General features: G+C 39.8%; 1 protein-coding gene across 1 annotated transcript in view; it reads left to right on the plus strand.

Moving 5' to 3' along the window:
- The window catches only part of GJB3 (gap junction protein beta 3), a 94,124-nt gene that overhangs the window by 60,675 nt on the left and 15,788 nt on the right, over window positions 1-17,661 (plus strand). Inside the window, exon 2 of the mRNA XM_056560570.1 lies at window positions 6,069-6,198. The gene's annotated coding sequence lies outside the window, so the exon portion shown is untranslated. The remainder of the gene's footprint in view (window positions 1-6,068; window positions 6,199-17,661) is intronic.

Consider the following 17,661-nt stretch of genomic DNA (forward strand, 5'->3'; position numbering starts at 1 on the left):
GACAGAGGTGTCAGCAGAGAGCACTGTGGTCAAGACAGGAAAGAAATTCAAAAAGAAAATTAATTTCCTCTGAGGCATACAGCCGCTAATAAGTACTGGAAGGATTAAGGTTTTTTTAATAGAAGTAATTTACAAATCTGTTTAACTTTCAGACACCAGAAAAAAGTTTCCACCGGAGTACCCCTTTAACCCTTAAGGACATAGGGCGTACAGGTATGCCCTGACGTCCTGGTAGTTAAGCCCGGACCGGGCATTTTTCGGTTTTTGCTCTTTTGTTTTTTCCTCCTTACCTTTAAAAAATCATAACTCTTAAAATTTTGCACCTAAAAATCTGTATTATGGCTTATTTTTTGCGCCACTAATTCTACTTTGTAATGATATCAGTCATTTTACCCAAAAATCTACGGCGAAACGGGAAACAAAATCATTGTGAAAAAATACAGCCATTTTGTAACTTTTGGGGGCTTCTGTTTCTACGTAGTACATTTTTTCGTAAAAATGACACCTTATCTTTATTCTATAGGTCCATATGGTTAAAATGATACCCTACTTATATAGGTTTGATTTTGTATTGCTTCAGAAAAAAATCATAACTACATGCAGGAAAATGTATACGTTTAAAATTGTCATCTTCTGACCCCTATAACTTTTTTATTTTTCCGTGTTCAGGGCACTATGAGGATTAATTTTTTGCGCCGTGATCTGAAGTTTTTGTCGGTACCATTTTTGCATTGATCTGACTTTTTGATCGCTTTTTATTCATCTTTTCATGATATAAAAAGTGACCAAAAATACGCTATTTTGGACTTTGGAATTTTTTTGCACGTACGCCATTGACCGTGCGGTTTAATTAGTGGTATAATTTTTTTTAAATCGGACATTTCCGCACGCGGCGATACCACATATGTTTATTTTTGTTTTTATTTACACAGTTTTTGAAGCATTGAAGCATTCAATCGGCGATCGGACTGAAGGAAGGTAAGAGATCTTCCTCCTGTAGTACTGCTGTTCGGGATGCCGTGATTTCACCGCAGCGATCCTGAACAGCTCCCTGAGCTAACCGGCACTTTTTACTTTAACTTTTAGCCGCGTGGCTCAGCCTTGAGCGCGCGGCTAAAGGGTTAATAGCGCGCGGCACCACGATCAGTGCCGCGCACTATTAGAGGCGGGTCCCAGCTTCACTATGACGCCGGGCCTGCCGTGATATGATGCGGGGTCACCGTGGGACCCCACGTTATATCATGGGATCGGGACCAAGGACGTACCCATACGTCCTTGGTCCTTTAGGGGTTAAAGACATAGGGGTTACCTGTACACCGGTGGAAATTTCAGTGAGATTTCTGCTGCAAGTTTGAGATGCAGCAAATTTTCCGCTGCAGCTCAAACTCACTGTAAACCCCCGCCAGTGCGAATGTACCCTAAAACACTACACTACACCTATACAAAATAAAAAGTAAAAAACTGCATATATACATACCCCTACACAACCCCCCCACCAATAAAAATTAAAAACCTCTTGCATGGCACTGTTTCCAAAACGGAGCCTCCAGCTGTTGAAAGACAACAACTCCCAGTATTTCCGGACAGCCACTGACTGTCATGCTGGGAGTTTTGCAACAGCTGGAGACACCCTGTTTGGGGAACACTGCCGTAGGGTATTTTGGTAGCGGATGCAAATCCGCAATTTAGGTCTCAAATGCGCATGGCACTCTCTCACTTTTGAGCCCTGTCATATTTCAAGGCAACAGTTTAGTGCCACACATGGGGTATTTCAGTACTCAGGAGAAATTGTGTTACAAATTTTAGGGGGCTTTTTCTCCTTTTACCCCTTATGAAAAGGTAAAGTTGGGGTCTACACCAGCGTGTTAGCATAAAAAAATGTAGTTTTTTTACATTAACATGCTGGTGTTGCCCCATACCCCCATGCCCCATGCCCTCAAAATTTGGAACGCAATTTTTCCTGAGTACGGAACTACCCCATGTGTGGGTGTAAAGTGCTCTGCGAGCACACAACATGGCTCAGAAGGGAGAGTGCACCATGTACATTTGAGGTCTAAATTGGTGATTTGCACAGGGGTGGCTGATTTTACAGAGGTTTTGAAATAAATACAAAACAATAAATACCCACATGTGACCCCATTTTGGAAACTGCACCCCTCACGAAATGTAACAAGTGGTATAGTGATCCTTAACACCCCACAGGTGTTTGACGAATTTTCAACATGATAAGACAGGGTGGGGGGGATGATAAGGGGGAATGATGGGGGACATGATGAGACAGGGGGAAATGATGGTGGGGGAGGCACTAAATGCTTAATGTCTGTATGGCTAGTGGTGGTCTATGACAGGGGGAAATGATGAGACAGGGGGAGATGATGAGACATGGGGGGTGGCAATGAGAAAGGTAAATGTGGCACAGGGACTGATAAAAGGGAAGGAATGATGTGGCACTGGAGGGGACAGGACCAAACTGAGGTGCAGAAGAAAATGAAGTTGGGGGGATGATGTGGCATTTAGTCCAAGTAATTTATTTTACATTTTATTTTTTTTTACTTAAATTTTCCTGTTAAAATTGGGGTGCGCCGATAAATACGGTACTGGAAGGATTAAGATTTTTTAATAGAAGTAGTTTACAAATCTAAATCAAAGAAAAAGGATTCTCAGCTCACCTGGGGTGTGCACGGCCTCTTTCACCCCCTCTTTTACTTTTTTAGATTTTTTCAATGCCACAAAAAACGCAATGATGATGTGTCAGAATTATGTTTTAATAGGAAATGCTTTGAGACATTAGACATTTCTAATGTCTCAAAGCATTTCATATTAAAACATAATTCTGACACATCATCATTGCGTTTTTTGTGGCATTGAAAAAATCAAAAATGGTAAAAGAGGGGGTGACCCTATACGAATTCTCCACAATAGAGAGATCATGTGGATCTATCTGTTGAATTGTACTCAACCGCATGGCTTAAATAATAAGACGGATTTGATATTGCATTACTAATATATAAGTGAATTGGTTGTTTCGTTTTCCTTAGCTGTAACATAGTCCTATTGTGTTTTATGTGTGTGTTTTTAAAAATATACATACACATATATATTTTTTTTACTTGTGTTAGATTGCACACTGACATAAGATGTCCCTCCCCTTCCTGATGGGAAGGGTGGCCTTGTAGTATATAAGGCAGTCTCATTTGAGGATTGGCAAGCTATGAGTAAGGGTGTAGCAACCTGAAACGCGTCAGCCATTGTCTGGGACTGTTTTTTTATGTGCAATTTTTTCTATTTTTGTATATGTCCATGTCTTTCTGCCACCGTAAAGGTTTTTAATGAAGATTTCATTCAGCCGTGCTGGCGTAATCTGTTTAACTTTCTGGCACTAGTTGATTTAAAAGAAAATGTTTTCCAGCGGAGTCCCCCTTTAAGGACCAGAGCATTTTTTGCAATTCTGACCACTGTCACTTTCAGCATTAATAACTCTGGGATGCTTGTACTTATGAATTTGATTCAGAGAAAGTTTTTTCGTGACATATTCTACTTTATGTTAGTGGTAAATTTTCGTTGATACCTGCATCATTTCTTGGTGAAAAATGCAAAAATGTCATGAAAAATGTTGCATTCTTATAACTTTGAAGCTCTCTGCTTGTAAGGAAAAAAGATATTCTAAATAAATTTGATTGATTCACATATACAATATGTCTACTTTATGTTGGCATCATAAAGTAGACATGTTTTTACTTTTTGAAGACATCAGAGGGCTTCAAAGTATAGCAGCAATTTTCAAATTTTTCAAGTAAATTTTAAAATTAAAATTTTGTAGTGAATTTGAAAGTCTTTGTGTTAGAAATACCCCATAACAGACCCATTATGAACACTACACCCCTCAACGTATTCAAAATGACATTCAGAAAGTTCGTTAACCCTTTAGGTGTTTCACAGGAATAGCAGCAAAGTGGAGGCGAAAATTCTAAATCTTCATTTTTTACACTAACATGTTCTTTTAGATCCATATTTTTTTATATTTACAAGTGGTAAAACTAGAAAAAGCCCCCTTTCTCTCGAGTAAGGAAATATCTCATATGTGGATGTAAAGTGTTCTATGGGTGCACTAGAGGGCTCAGAAGGGAAGGAGCGACAATGGGATTTTGGAGAGCATATTTTGCGGGGCATGTCGCATTTCGGAAACCCCCATGGTGCCAGAACAGCGAAAAACACCCCACATGGCATACTATTTTGGAAACTACACCCCTCAAGGAACGTAACAAGTGGTACAGTGAGCATTAACACCCCACAGGTTTTTGACGACTTTGCGTTGAATTTGAATGTGAAAATTAAAAATGTAATTTTTTTTAACTAAAATGCTGATGTTACCCCAAATTTTCATTTTTACAAGGGGTAATAGGTGAAAATGTCCCCCAAAATGTGTAACCCCATTTCTCTCGAGTAAGGAAATATATAATATGTGGATGTAAAGTGATCTGTGGGTGCACTAGAGGGCTCAGAAGGGAAGGAGCGACAATGGAATTTTGGACAGAGTATGTGCTTGGAATAGAAGTCTGGGGCCATGTGCGTTTACAAAGCCCCCATTGTGCCAGAACAGTGGACCCCCCCCCCCACATGTGACCCCATTTCGGAAACTACACCCCTCACGGAACGTAACAAGGGGTACAGTGAGCATTTACTCCCCAGTAGCGTTTGACATATTTTGAAACAATGGGCTGTGCAAATGAAAATTTTAATTTTTCATTTTCACGGACCACTGTTCCAAAAATCTGTCAGATACCTGTGGGATGTAAATGCTCACTGCACCCCTTGTGACGTTCCGCGAGGGGTGTGGTTTCCAAAATGGGGTCACATGTGGGTATTTTTTGCGTTTATGTCAGAACCGCTGTAAAATCAGCCACTCCTGTGCAAATCACCACTTAAGGCATCAAATGTACATGGCACGCTCTCACTCATGAGCCTTGTTGTGCGCCCGCAGAGCATTTTACGTCCACATATGGGGTATTTCCGTACTTGGGAGAAATTGTGTTACAATTTTTCGGGGTCTTTTTTTCCTTTTACCTCTTTTGAAAATGAAAAGTATGGGGCAACATTTAATTGGGGTGTACCTGGATGCAAGTGTTACACTTGCCTCCTCCACCAAAAATAATGCTATTGCAAAACCCCGAACATGCCTGGACAGTCAATGGCTGTCTGGCAATACTGTCAGTTGTTATTTTGCAACAGCTGGAGGCTCGATTTTGGAAAAACTGACGTAAAAAACTACAACTCCCAGCATGCACTGACAGACCGTGCATGCTGGGAGTTGTAGTTGTTGCAACAGCTAGAGGCACACTGTTGGGATTGGGAAACACTGAGTAAGGTAACACTACCGCAGTGTTTCCGCACCACTGTCTGTTTCCCAGAGTTTAACAATCCTACAGCCTTTAGCTGTTGCAAAATTACAACTCCCAGCATGCATGGTCTGTCATTGCCTGCTGGGAGTTATAGGTTTGCAACAGCAGGAGGTACACGGGTTGGGAAACACTGAGTTAGGAAACAGACAATGATTCTGTATGTTTTTTTACACTTAACCTGTTGGGGACCAAGGATGTACAGGTACGCCCTTGCTCCCTGGTTCTTAAGGACCAAGGACGTACCTGTACCTGGATAGGGGATAAGATGTCTAAGCACCGGAGTACCTCTTTAACCTTAAAACAACTAGGTGACCCTGGCAGTGTTATACAGGGCTCTAGAGCTCTTGGGCAGTGTTATACATGTGTGTTAATGCTCATTTCATTGCCAGTTTGTGAAGAGCTTGCCTCATTACTGCCAGGTCTTTGAAGAAATGGTACCACATATGTATCATTTACATTAACCTAACACCTTTGTAATGCCAAGAACAAATTATTGGTGAAACAAATGAGAAGCCTAGCTCCTAAATATTTACAACTGTCTATTGGGGCATGAATAGCTCCAGGGAAATATACCTACACTGTATGAAGCATTTGTAGAAGATTACGTAAATGACATGTTTTCCACTTTCCCTCTGGACCAATCATCTGCTTTATGTCTCTGCCTCTTAGCAAGATACAACCTGTAAAGGTATTTCCTTGGCCACACCTAGAAAAGATCTGAAGGAGCCACGGCGCTGTGACTGTGCAACACTATTAGACTGAAGTCTATTAGGACCCTTCTCTTCCCTCTGCCATACAGGTAGGACTATAGCAGCTACCACTTTATATTATAGCACTGTGGATCTTTGATATATAAACTTGAATTTCAGATCAAATTAGAGACTTCTCTGTCCTGTACAGGTTTTACTTCGGCTTCACTCCTTAAGTTGTTTTCTAGTGTTATATGTGTGTATACAATGTAAAGTCAATCCGAACGAATCCTCTAGCCTGTCTTCACTTCTATACAAGGTAGAATTACTTCTTTATTCTCCGGAGTTTCCAATGTTATTCAAATATAAAAGCACATGCATAGGAAAGCAGGAAAGTAAACTGAGCACTAAGTATAGAGCAGATTTTACCTGATATTGCACAGTAAAAGGAATTTGACCTACGAGTTGAAACAACTCTGATTTTATATTCACAGAGGTAGATAAAATGCCAACAGTACGCAATTCTGAATGCGGTAATACTACTCTGAGAACTTTAAGGAATCATTAACTCCACCGGACCACATATTATTTGGAGCACGGTTTAACTAAATTTCATGTACTTGATAAAGTGAAGTTTGCACCAGTGCAAAATATATGATTTGGAACCAATGCTATCTGTTTTCTACAGTTTATTATATTGTACAGTAACAGACATAAATAGAACTATTTACAGCAGAGGTGTTTTCATGCATTGTGATAGCTTTGGTAAGGGATAATGTTGAATAGTTTATATACAGTGGGGCAAAAAAGTATTTAGTCAGCCACCAATTGTGAGAGAGGCCTGTAATTTTCATCATAAGTATACCTCAACTATTAGAGACATAATGAGAGAAAAAAGCCATAAAATCACATTGTCTGATTTTTAAAGAATTTATTTGCAAATTATGGTGGAAAATAAGTATTTGGTCACCTACAAACAAGCAAGATTTCATGCTCTCACACGGTGAGTAAAAATCCCAGAATCACACAGGGGGACCTAGTGAATGACCTGCAGAGAGCTGGGACCAAAGTAACAAAGGCTACCATCAGTAACACACTACGCCACCAGGGACTCAAATCATGCAGTGCCAGACGTGTCCCCCTGCTTAAGCCAGTACATGTCCGGGCCCATCTGATGTTTGCTAGAGAGCATTTGGATGATCCAGAAGAGAATTGGGAGAATGTCATATGGTCAGATGAAATAAAAGTAGAACTTTTTAGTAAAAACTCAACTTGTCGTTTTTGGAGAAGAAAGAATGCTGAGTTGCATCCAAAGAGTACCATACCTACTGTGAAGTATGGGGGTGGAAACATCATGCTCTGGGTCTCTTTTCTGCTAAGGGTCCAGGACGACTGATCCGTGTAAAGGAAATAATGAATGGGGCCATATATCATGAGACTTTGAGGGAAAACCTCCTTCCATCAGCAAGGGCATTGAAGATGAAATGTGGCTGGGTCTTCCAGCATGACAATGATTCCAAACACACCACCCATGGAAAGGAGGGGCTTCGTAAGAAGCATTTTAAGGTCCAGTAGTGGCCTAGCCAGTCTCCAGATCTCAACCACATAGAAAACCTTTGGAGGGAGTTGAAAGTCCGTGTTGCCTAGCGACAGCTCCAAAACATCACTGCTCTAGAGGAGATCTGCATGGGGGAATGGGCCAAAATACCAGCAACAGTGTGTGAAAACCTTGTGCTGACTTACAGAAAACGTTTGACCTCTGTCATTGCCAACAAAGGGTATATAACAAAGTATTGAGATGAACTTTTGTTATTGACAAAACTTATTTTTCACCATCATTTGCAAATAAATTCTTTAAAGATCAGACAATGTGATTTTATGGATTTTTTTTCTCATTATGTCTCTCATAGTTGAGGTATACCTATGATGAAAATTACAGGCCTCTCTCATCTTTTTAAGTGGGAGATCTTGCACAATTGGTGGCTGACTAAATACTTTTTTTTTGGCCCCACTGTGTATATACATATACATATATATATATATATATATATATATATATATATATACACATATTTATTTATTTATTTATTTTTTTGACACAGTAAAATTAACTTTATGAGACTTTTTTAGCCCACTGTGTAAAGTGATTTTACAAAGCAAAAGTTGCAATAACCACTAAGTAGGAGCTCAGAACTATCATCTGGGCGGTATGGGCTACATATAAAAATCATTTCAAAGCATGGACAGGAGCATGTTTACCCAACAAAATTCCCCAGTTCCTAATGGTAGTGGCTAAACCATTTTCTATTGTGTATTGTACACAGATAATAGGTAGTCAAAAGGGTAAAAAAGGACCAAAATATGGACACAATTTTAGGCTAAGTTCTCACTTGTTCGTTTTTTTCTGGCAGTTTTTGGATATCCGCCACTGCAGTTTTTGAGCCAAAGTCAGAAGTGTATTCAACAGCAATATGACATATAAAGGAAGGACTTACACTTCTCCTCCCTTATGGATCCACTTCTGACTTTGGTTCAAAAACTGCAGTGGCAGTTTTCCAAAAACTGCCAGAAAAAAAAACAAGTGGAATCTTAGCCTAAAGGGGTTATCCATCATAAGGTGATTTTAGTACGTACCTGCATAGGAAGGATCTGTGCTTGTCTTGGGGATAAATGGCTATGTTGTGAGATTACCATAATACTATGGCTAGCTTTTTGTGAACTGGTATTTCCTGTTTGACTTTTCTTTTTTTGACTACAAATCCCATAATTCCATTTTCCTCCCTCCCACACATCAGCCACCTCACCCATTGAAACATAAATGAGCTGCATCCATTCATGTGGTTTTCAATCAGGGTGCCTACAGCTTTTGCATTAGTTGTAGATTGATCTCTATCCCGCCAAGCGATCGCTCCACCCATTGAAGCAGACAGGCTCCCTGTCATCAGCTGACTAGTGAGTCAGGTCTCGGCCGCATTGCAACCTGGGAAAAATCTGAGACAACAGTCATTTTGTATGCTGTTAAAAATAAATATTGGGATGAAAATCACATAAGAATTGTGAGAAAACCGTCACACACAGGTTCAGACACTATATTATGAACTACACTAACTTTACAGCCCCTGTAGCATAGTCAAATAAAAAAAAAATCTTGAATACCCCTTTGAAGAAGGGATTTCTCTAATATAGTTATATATCAACATGCCCTTTTATTTTATGTCATGTAAACTTTAAGATATACAAGATTAGAGAAAACTTTAGATTTTTTTTTCCAAAAACAGTGCTGCACCTGTTCTTAGGTTGTTTGTAGTATTAAAAATGAAAAAAAATGGATTACTCAGTCCTCAGCATACCAACCACAAAAAAAGGGGATGTATGGTGGTTTATTGGTTCAAATGGAGAAAAAAAATCTAGATTTCCAGGCCAGTACTTAAACAATACAAGATTAGAAATCTTGCATTGTTTAACCCCTTAAGGACTCAGGGTTTTTCCGTTTTTGCATTTTCGTTTTTTCCTCCTTACCTTTTAAAAATCATAACCCTTTCAATTTTCCACCTAAAAATCCATATTATGGCTTATTTTTTGCGTCGCCAATTCTACTTTGCAGTGACATTAGTCATTTTACCCAAAAATGCACGGCGAAACGGAAAAAAAAATCATTGTGCGACAAAATCGAAAAAAAAACGCCATTTTGTAACTTTTGGGGGCTTCCGTTTCTACGCAGTGCATATTTCGGTAAAAATTACACCTTATCATTATTCTGTAGGTCCATACGGTTAAAATGATACCCTACTTATATAGGTTTGATTTTGTCGCACTTCTGGAAAAAATCATAACTACATGCAGGAAAATTTTTACGTTTAAAAATGTCATCTTCTGACCCCTATAACTTTTTTATTTTTCCACGTACGGGGCGGTATGAGGACTCATTTTTTGCGCCGTGATCTGAAGTTTTTATCGGTATGATATTTGTTTTGATCGGACTTTTTGATCACTTTTTATTCATTTTTTAATGTTATAAAAAGTTACCAAAATACGCTTTTTTGGACTTTGGAATTTTTTTGCGCGTACGCCATTAACCGTACGGCTTAATTAATGATATATTTTTATAGTTCGGACATTTACGCACGCGGCGATACCACATATGTTTATTTTTATTTTTTTTTACACTGTTTTATTTTATTTATGGGAAAAGGGGGGTGATTCAAACTTTTATTAGGGAAGGGGTTAAATGACCTTTATTAACACTTTTTTTTTACATTTTTTTTGCAGTGTTATAGGTCCCATAGGGACCTATAACACTGCACACACTGATCTCCTATGCTGATCACTGGCGTGTATTAACACGCCTGTGATCAGCATTATCGGCGCTTGACTGCTCCTGCCTGGATCTCAGGCACGGAGCAGTCATTCGTCGATCGGACACCGAGGAGGCAGGTAAGAGCCCTCCCGGTGTCCGATCAGCTGTTCGGGACGCCGCGATTTCACCGCGGCGGTCCCGAACAGCCCGACTGAGCAGCCGGGTCACTTTCAGTTTCACTTTAGAAGCGGCGGTCAGCTTTGACCGCCGCTTCTAAAGGGTTAATACCGCACATCGCCGCGATCGGCGATGTGTGGTATTAGCCTCGGGTCCCGGCCGTTGATTAGCGCCGGGACCCACGCGATATGATGCGGGATCGCGGCGCGATCCCGCTTCATATCGCGGGAGCCGGCGCAGGACGTAAATATACGTCCTGCGTCATTAAGGGGTTAAGTACTGGTCTGGAAATCTAGATTTTTTTTTCTCCATTTGAACCAATAAACCATCATACATACCCTTTTTTGTGGTTGGTGTGCTGAGGACTGAGTAATCCATTTTTTCAATTTTTGTACCTCCCTATTCTCCCTGGGTGTGAGAATATTCCAGTTACCCTCACATACTTTTGCTGTGAGCTACACATACTCCGATTTTGTTTGTAGTATTAGGCTATGTTCACATGTTGGAAATTCCGCAGCAGCAGAGTCCCATTGTATTCAATGGGATTCTGCTGCGGTGTGCACACGGTGGAATTTCCACACTAGATGTTTCTGGCGCGGAAATTCCGATTCAGCTGTACACAGAAAGAATGAACCTGTCCATTCTTTCTGCGGACTTCGCACAGAATGCTTTACCTTCTATGAGATGGCGCATTCTCATGCGGTCCTAGCGCTGGCATGTAATGTGACGCTGACAGTCTGTGGAATGTCCGCACAGAGATTTTCTATGCGGACATTTTGAACTGTGAGCATAGCCTTACAATTGTGCCCTATGTATAATGAAAGTGAGCTGCAATACCGCACACAAACTGTAAACAAGAGTGGCACTGTTTTTGAAAGAAAGAAGCTATGTTTTTCTAAACCTGTATAACTTCTTTAACTAGTTGTAATATCAACATACTTTCTTATATGTGGAGGGCTGGCTACTAATGTAAAAATTGTAACTGCGCATTTATTAGAGGCTTTGCATAGTTAGCAAGTCTCCATGTCATTGCAGGTATTTCTCCCAGTGGGTGACCTTATGACTACCTTAAATAAAGTTTACTCGTTGTGCAAGATCACAATCTATAAGCAGCACCTGGGAGGAGCAGGGCAGCAGGAAGAAAGGGAAGTAAATACCAATTTTTGAAGGATAGAGGAGGATACTAAGGGTCACTGTGTGAGAAGCACACTGCTCTCATCTTGCACTTATGTTATATAATATAAAGGGGGGGATTTACTAAAAGGGTACTCCCGTGGAAAACTTTTTTTTTTTTAAATCAACTGGTGCCAGAAAGTTAAACAGATTTGTAAATTACTTCTATTAAAAAATCTTAATCCTTCCAGTACTTATTAGCTGCTGAATACTACTGGGGAAATGGTTTTCTTTTTGGAACACAGAGCTCTCTACTGACATCATGACCACAGTGCTCTCTGTTGACATCCTCTGTCCATTTTAAGAACTGTCCAGAGTAGGAGAAAATCCCCATAGAAAACATATGCTACTCTGGACAGTTCCTAAAATGGACAGACATGTCAGCAGAGAGCACTGTGGTCATGATGTCAGCAGAGAGCTCTGTGTTCCAAACAAAAACCATTTCCTAAAAAACCCTAAAAAGTACTGGAGAAATTAGGATTTTTTAATAGAAGTAATTTACAAATCTGTTTAACTTTCTGGCACCAGTTGATTTGAAAAAAAAAAAAAAAGTTTTCCACGGGAGTACCCCTTTAAACCTGAGTCTTACAAGCCAATGAGGGCATGCTTGATATACGTAGAGGCAGACATGGGCATATTGGATTTAAGTAGCGGAGCTGGCATAGATTTCAGCTGCAATTTATGCAGATTTCAGGTACAATTCATGCGCTGGTGGGATGCCATGCCCCTTTGCACAACACCACATCTGCTTTGTGCCAAACTCCGCCCACTTGACAAGCTCAGCAAGTAGCTACATTTTGAGTAAAGAAGCCATTTGCGCAAAAAAATTGCGACTTTATGAAAAAATACACCAGGCGCAGGGATTATGAATACTCCCATTATGTTTATGTACTGCAGCATGCAGGGATTGTTAAACAAGTTTAAAAAAACTTAAACTTAAAAAATAAATCCCAATTTTAATTTCATATTTATATAATTTTTGGAAAATAATGTGATAAATATATTGCTATAAAACAAACTATGTAAGATACTTATTGTTCTCTGTAAATCAGACAGCTACTTGAGTACCTATATCCTCATAAGTAAAAGTAATTTAGACAACAGGAGCAGCAGAGAATTTTTGTAGGTGCCAAAAATAGAAAAAAGCTGCAGTTATAAATTATAATAGGTTAATATCAAAGGACCCCAAGCTTGCTATGCATAATACTTTATAAATTCATATTTAACTATGAGAAATTATGTAAAGGAGGGAGCACAGCAATGTATAGGAAGTTGTTCAGCCATGTGCAACATTCTATATTACTGGAGGCATGCATAGATACAGTTAAACTGCATACACTTATATATGGAAAGACATAATGTGGCCAGGTGCATGAGGCCTAAGCGCCCTCTATGAATGTGTTTTCTTCCATACAAGCCACATAGAAGTAAGAAGTTTTTTCAAAACCCTAACCGTAAAAACAAACCATGAAAATTCTATTTAAAGGGGGAATTCCGGTGGAAAACAATTTTTTTTTTCTTTTTTTAAATCAACTGGTTCCAGAAAGTTAAATCATTTGTAAATTACTTCTATTTAAAAATCTTACCCCTTCCAGTACTTATCAGCTGCTGTATACTACAGAGGAAGTTGAGTTGTTCTTTTTCAGTCTGACCACAGTGCTCTATGCTGACTCACTCTGTCTATGAAAGGAACTGACCTATGTAGGAGCAAATCCCCATAGCAAACCTCTCCTACTCTGGACAGTCCCTGACATTGAAAGAGGTGTCAACAGAGAGCACTGTGGTCAGACTGAAAATAACTACTTATGCTACAGTGTCTGTACCTGTATGTGACGGTTTTCTCACAATTCCTATGCGATTTTCACCCCAATATTTATTTTTCACAGCATACAAAATTACTATTGTCTCAGATTTTTCCCAGGTTGCAATGCGGCCAAGACCTGACATCACTAGTCAGCTGATGACAGGGAGCCTGTCTGCTTCAATGGGTGGAGCGATCACTTGGTGGGAGAGAGCTCAATCTGCAACTAATACAACAGCTATATGCACCCTGATTGAAAACCACGGGTCTTTGGAATGGATGCAGCTCATTTATGTTTCAGTTGTTGGGGTGGCGTGTGGGAGGGAGGAAAATGGAATCATGGGATTTGTAGGCAAAGAGGGAAACTCACACAGGAAATACCAGTTCACAAAAAGCTAGCCACAGTGTTATGGTAATCTCACAACATAGCCATTTAGCCCCAAGACAAGAACAGATCCTTCCTGAGCATGCCCATTACTCTCTGGCAGGTACGTACTAAAATCACCTTTGGATAGCCCCTATAACTTCCTCTGTGGCATGAAGCAGCTAATAAGTGCTGGAAGGGTGAAGATTTTTTAATAGAAGTAATATACAAATCCATTTAACTTTCTGGCACAACTTGATTTTAAAAAAAATGTTTTCCACCAGACTACCCCTTTAAGAGACCAAATAAAATCGCCAAGTGCTATTGTGTCCAGTATACTACGCAGACAAAATACACACAAACAGATTCTCCTCCAAGTAAGCAGTTTAGTATTATGTCTGTGTTTTAGGGCGTGAGAAAAAAAAACAGAAGAAGGGTGTTGTCCTTACAAGATTGCTTCCATTTCAGGCTTAGTGATCACTCCTATTATGAAGGCACCAACTCCCTCATACTATTTCACATTATCATTATCATCACTCAACATCTAGAGCAGAATAAAGGATATGGTCATAGCAAGAAGAAGGTTAACTACACACCTCAGGCAATTGACTATTACTAATACAAAGATCCAGTCTTTACTTTTTTTTTCTACTTTTTCTCTTCATTTCTCTCTTTGCATTTGTAAAGAATACTTTTTGCAGAAACCTGCCCAGCAAGTTGGATGAATGCAACTTTACACCCAGGTGGCTGCTTGTCCCTAGAGCACATTTTTTGTCTCTCAGTAAGCAAACATTTTAAGGCTCCACTCCTTGCCAAATGTACACCTGAGTAAAGGTATAGCAATGTAAGCTTTGTGTCATGAGGGTAAAATGCTGAGAACTCAATGGGTCAAGGATTGCACTAACTGCACAACTGGCTAGTTTACTGACAGAGAACATGGACTCCCTCAGAGGAGACTAAGTCCCCACTTGTGCTGCTGTTTTCGACGTAATGGAAGAATTCATTTTAAACCCCTTCATGACCCAGCAATTATCCTTATTTTTTATTTTTGTTTTTTGCTTACATTTTCTCCCTCCTCACAATCTAAGACCTAAAACTTTTTATTTTTCCACTGAAAAAGTTGTGCTAGGGGTTTTAACAAAGCCACTTTTACGTATATGTGGCTATCACTTTTTATTATTTTTTTTTATCTGGGATGTGATGTGACTAAAAATCAGCAATTTTGGCATTTGGAATCTTTCTGCGTTTATGCCGTTTACCATGCAGGATCAGGATTGAGATACCTGTCATAATCAAAACTTGTTATATAATGTAGAAAACAACATAATGATCCTCATTTACAAAGAGTGTCAGGTTTTTTCTAGTGGGAAATGTTACAGAATTCCTCTGTATTTACTATAAGGAAAAGTTGGGAAATTTTTCTGACCAGCTTTTTCTAGGTGGAAATTTCCAGCCGTTTAACTACAGTTTTTTTTTCTGAATTCAATAGTAAATAGATCGGGTTGTGACAGATCACGCCCCTATTCGGCTTTTCACAGTGCAATGTCGGGGTTGTTGGATTTTCCTGTCGCACACTGGTGCAGACTGGCGCAGACATGTCGCAGACACTTTGCGCCAAAATAACCAGACAAAATCTGGTCGGTTTTAGCTTAGAAAATGAGGGCCAATATGTATATTTGCAATATACATTGGTCAAACAATGTGTATATTTTTGTTCCTGCAGCTATTACCTGTGTGTCTCTATAAAAAGATCAAATACAGGAAGTGTGGATGGACAAGCAGGGCTCTGTACAGTGAGGACAAGCAGGGCTCTGTGCAGTGAGGACAAGCAGGGCTCTGTGCAGTGAGGACAAGCAGGGCTCTGTGCACTGAGGACAAGCAGGGCTCTGTGCAGTAAGGGCAAGCATGGTTCTGTGCACTGAGGACAAGCAGGGCTCTGTGCACTGAGGACAAGCAGGGCTTTGTGCAGTAAGGGCAAGCATGGTTCTGTGCACTGAGGACAAGCAGGGCTCAGTGCACTGAGGACAAGCAGGGCTCTGTGCACTGAGGACAAGCAGGGCTCTGTACAAAGAGGACAAGCAGGGCTCTGTACAAAGAGGACAAGCAGCTCTCTGTACACTGAGGACAAGCAGGGCTTTGTGCACTGAGAACAAGTAGGGCTCTGTGCACTGAGGACAATCAGGGCTCTGTACACTAAGGACAAGCAGGACTCTGTACACTGAGGACAAGAAGGGCTCTGTACACTGAGGACAAGAAGGGCTCTGTACACTGAGGACAAGCAGGGCTCTGTACACTGAGGACAAGCAGGGCTCTGTGCAGTGAGGACCAGCAGGGCTCTGTACACTAAGGACAAGCAGAGCTCTGTACACTGAGGACAAGCAGGGCTCTGTGCACTGAGAACAAGTAGGGCTCCATGAACTGAGGACAAGCAGGGCTCTGTACACTGAGGACAAGCAAGGCTCTGTGCAATAAGGACAAGCAGGGCTCTGTACACTAAGGACAAGCAAGGCTCTGTGCAAATAGGACAAGCAAGGCTCTGTGCAAATAGGACAAGCAGGGCTCTGTGCACTGAGGACAAGCAGGGCTCTGTGCACTGAGGACAAGCAGAGCCCTGCTCATCCCACCCACACTTCCTGTATTTGGTCTCATCACAGAGACACACAAGCAATGTATGTTTACATATATACTTGCCTAATATTTTTTCATCATTTTTTTTCATGAAAAACATTTGTCTATCATCAACCACTTATGTGAACAAAACTTAATGATTTATATTTCCAAGTATGTTCAGTGAAATAAACCTTCACCCTTTTTTTTTTTTTTTTTTTTTTTTTTGCTTTTTTAAAGTCCCAGATTTGTAAAAATAATGAATAATTCTAAATGTGAATGTCCAGATTCACTGGAGCCACTTCCACTGACTGGTTATATGAGTAGACTGCAGAGGATATTTACGCTTCTCATATAAACTGCTAGTACGCTAGAGAACAGTTCTTTCATAGACAAAGCACTTTTAAAAGCAAATAAAATTATCAGAGTTATTACTGATAGAAAAACTGCCAATCTATTTTCTATGTGTATTTAAACTGGGTGTGATGTTCCTTTCTTTATTTAATAAATAAAGATAAGCAACGATTTACTTGTATGTAAGCACAGTTAATGTAAGCATAAAAGGCGTTCTATGCCGTGTTGTATTTATTAGTAAGAAGTTTTATAACATTTTCATAGAAAAAGTCAGTGGGTCTGTCAAAAAGGTCTGGTCAGTTCTGTTTGTCAGTGCCAAAGGGAATCTGCAAGCAGAGGCCCTGAACAGAGCCTCGGACGCAAAATTGTACCTAGTTTCAGTTTGCTACTTTTTGGGGTTTTTTTTTACATCCTGTTTCACAGCTATTAAGAATTTCTTGCAGATGAAATGAGTAATGGCATCATCTCTTCCTTTTAGAGTTCAGATGCATATCTAAATACAATTTGACACGTGTAGAAACAAAAATATCTTAAGCAATACAGGACAGCAGATGCCAATCCTTTTAGGTTACTGGAACATAGTGGGAGAATAATTGATGAGATCTTTTCTTAGAAGTCAGTAAGCCACTCACTAGTAGACATAGATAGTAGACACAGTGACATTTTTTATTAACTTTTAAATATGACTCTACCAATATTTTTTGGGGGGGTCTGGTTGTAAAAAAAAAAAAAATAGTTAAGAAATCTTTTTTTCTTTATCTAAGGTCATCAGAAAATAAAAAAAACATGCTAATTAAGTT

The sequence above is a fragment of the Hyla sarda genome, chromosome 2 (genome assembly GCF_029499605.1).
Source record: "Hyla sarda isolate aHylSar1 chromosome 2, aHylSar1.hap1, whole genome shotgun sequence".
NCBI classification, from domain to species: Eukaryota; Metazoa; Chordata; class Amphibia; order Anura; family Hylidae; genus Hyla; species Hyla sarda.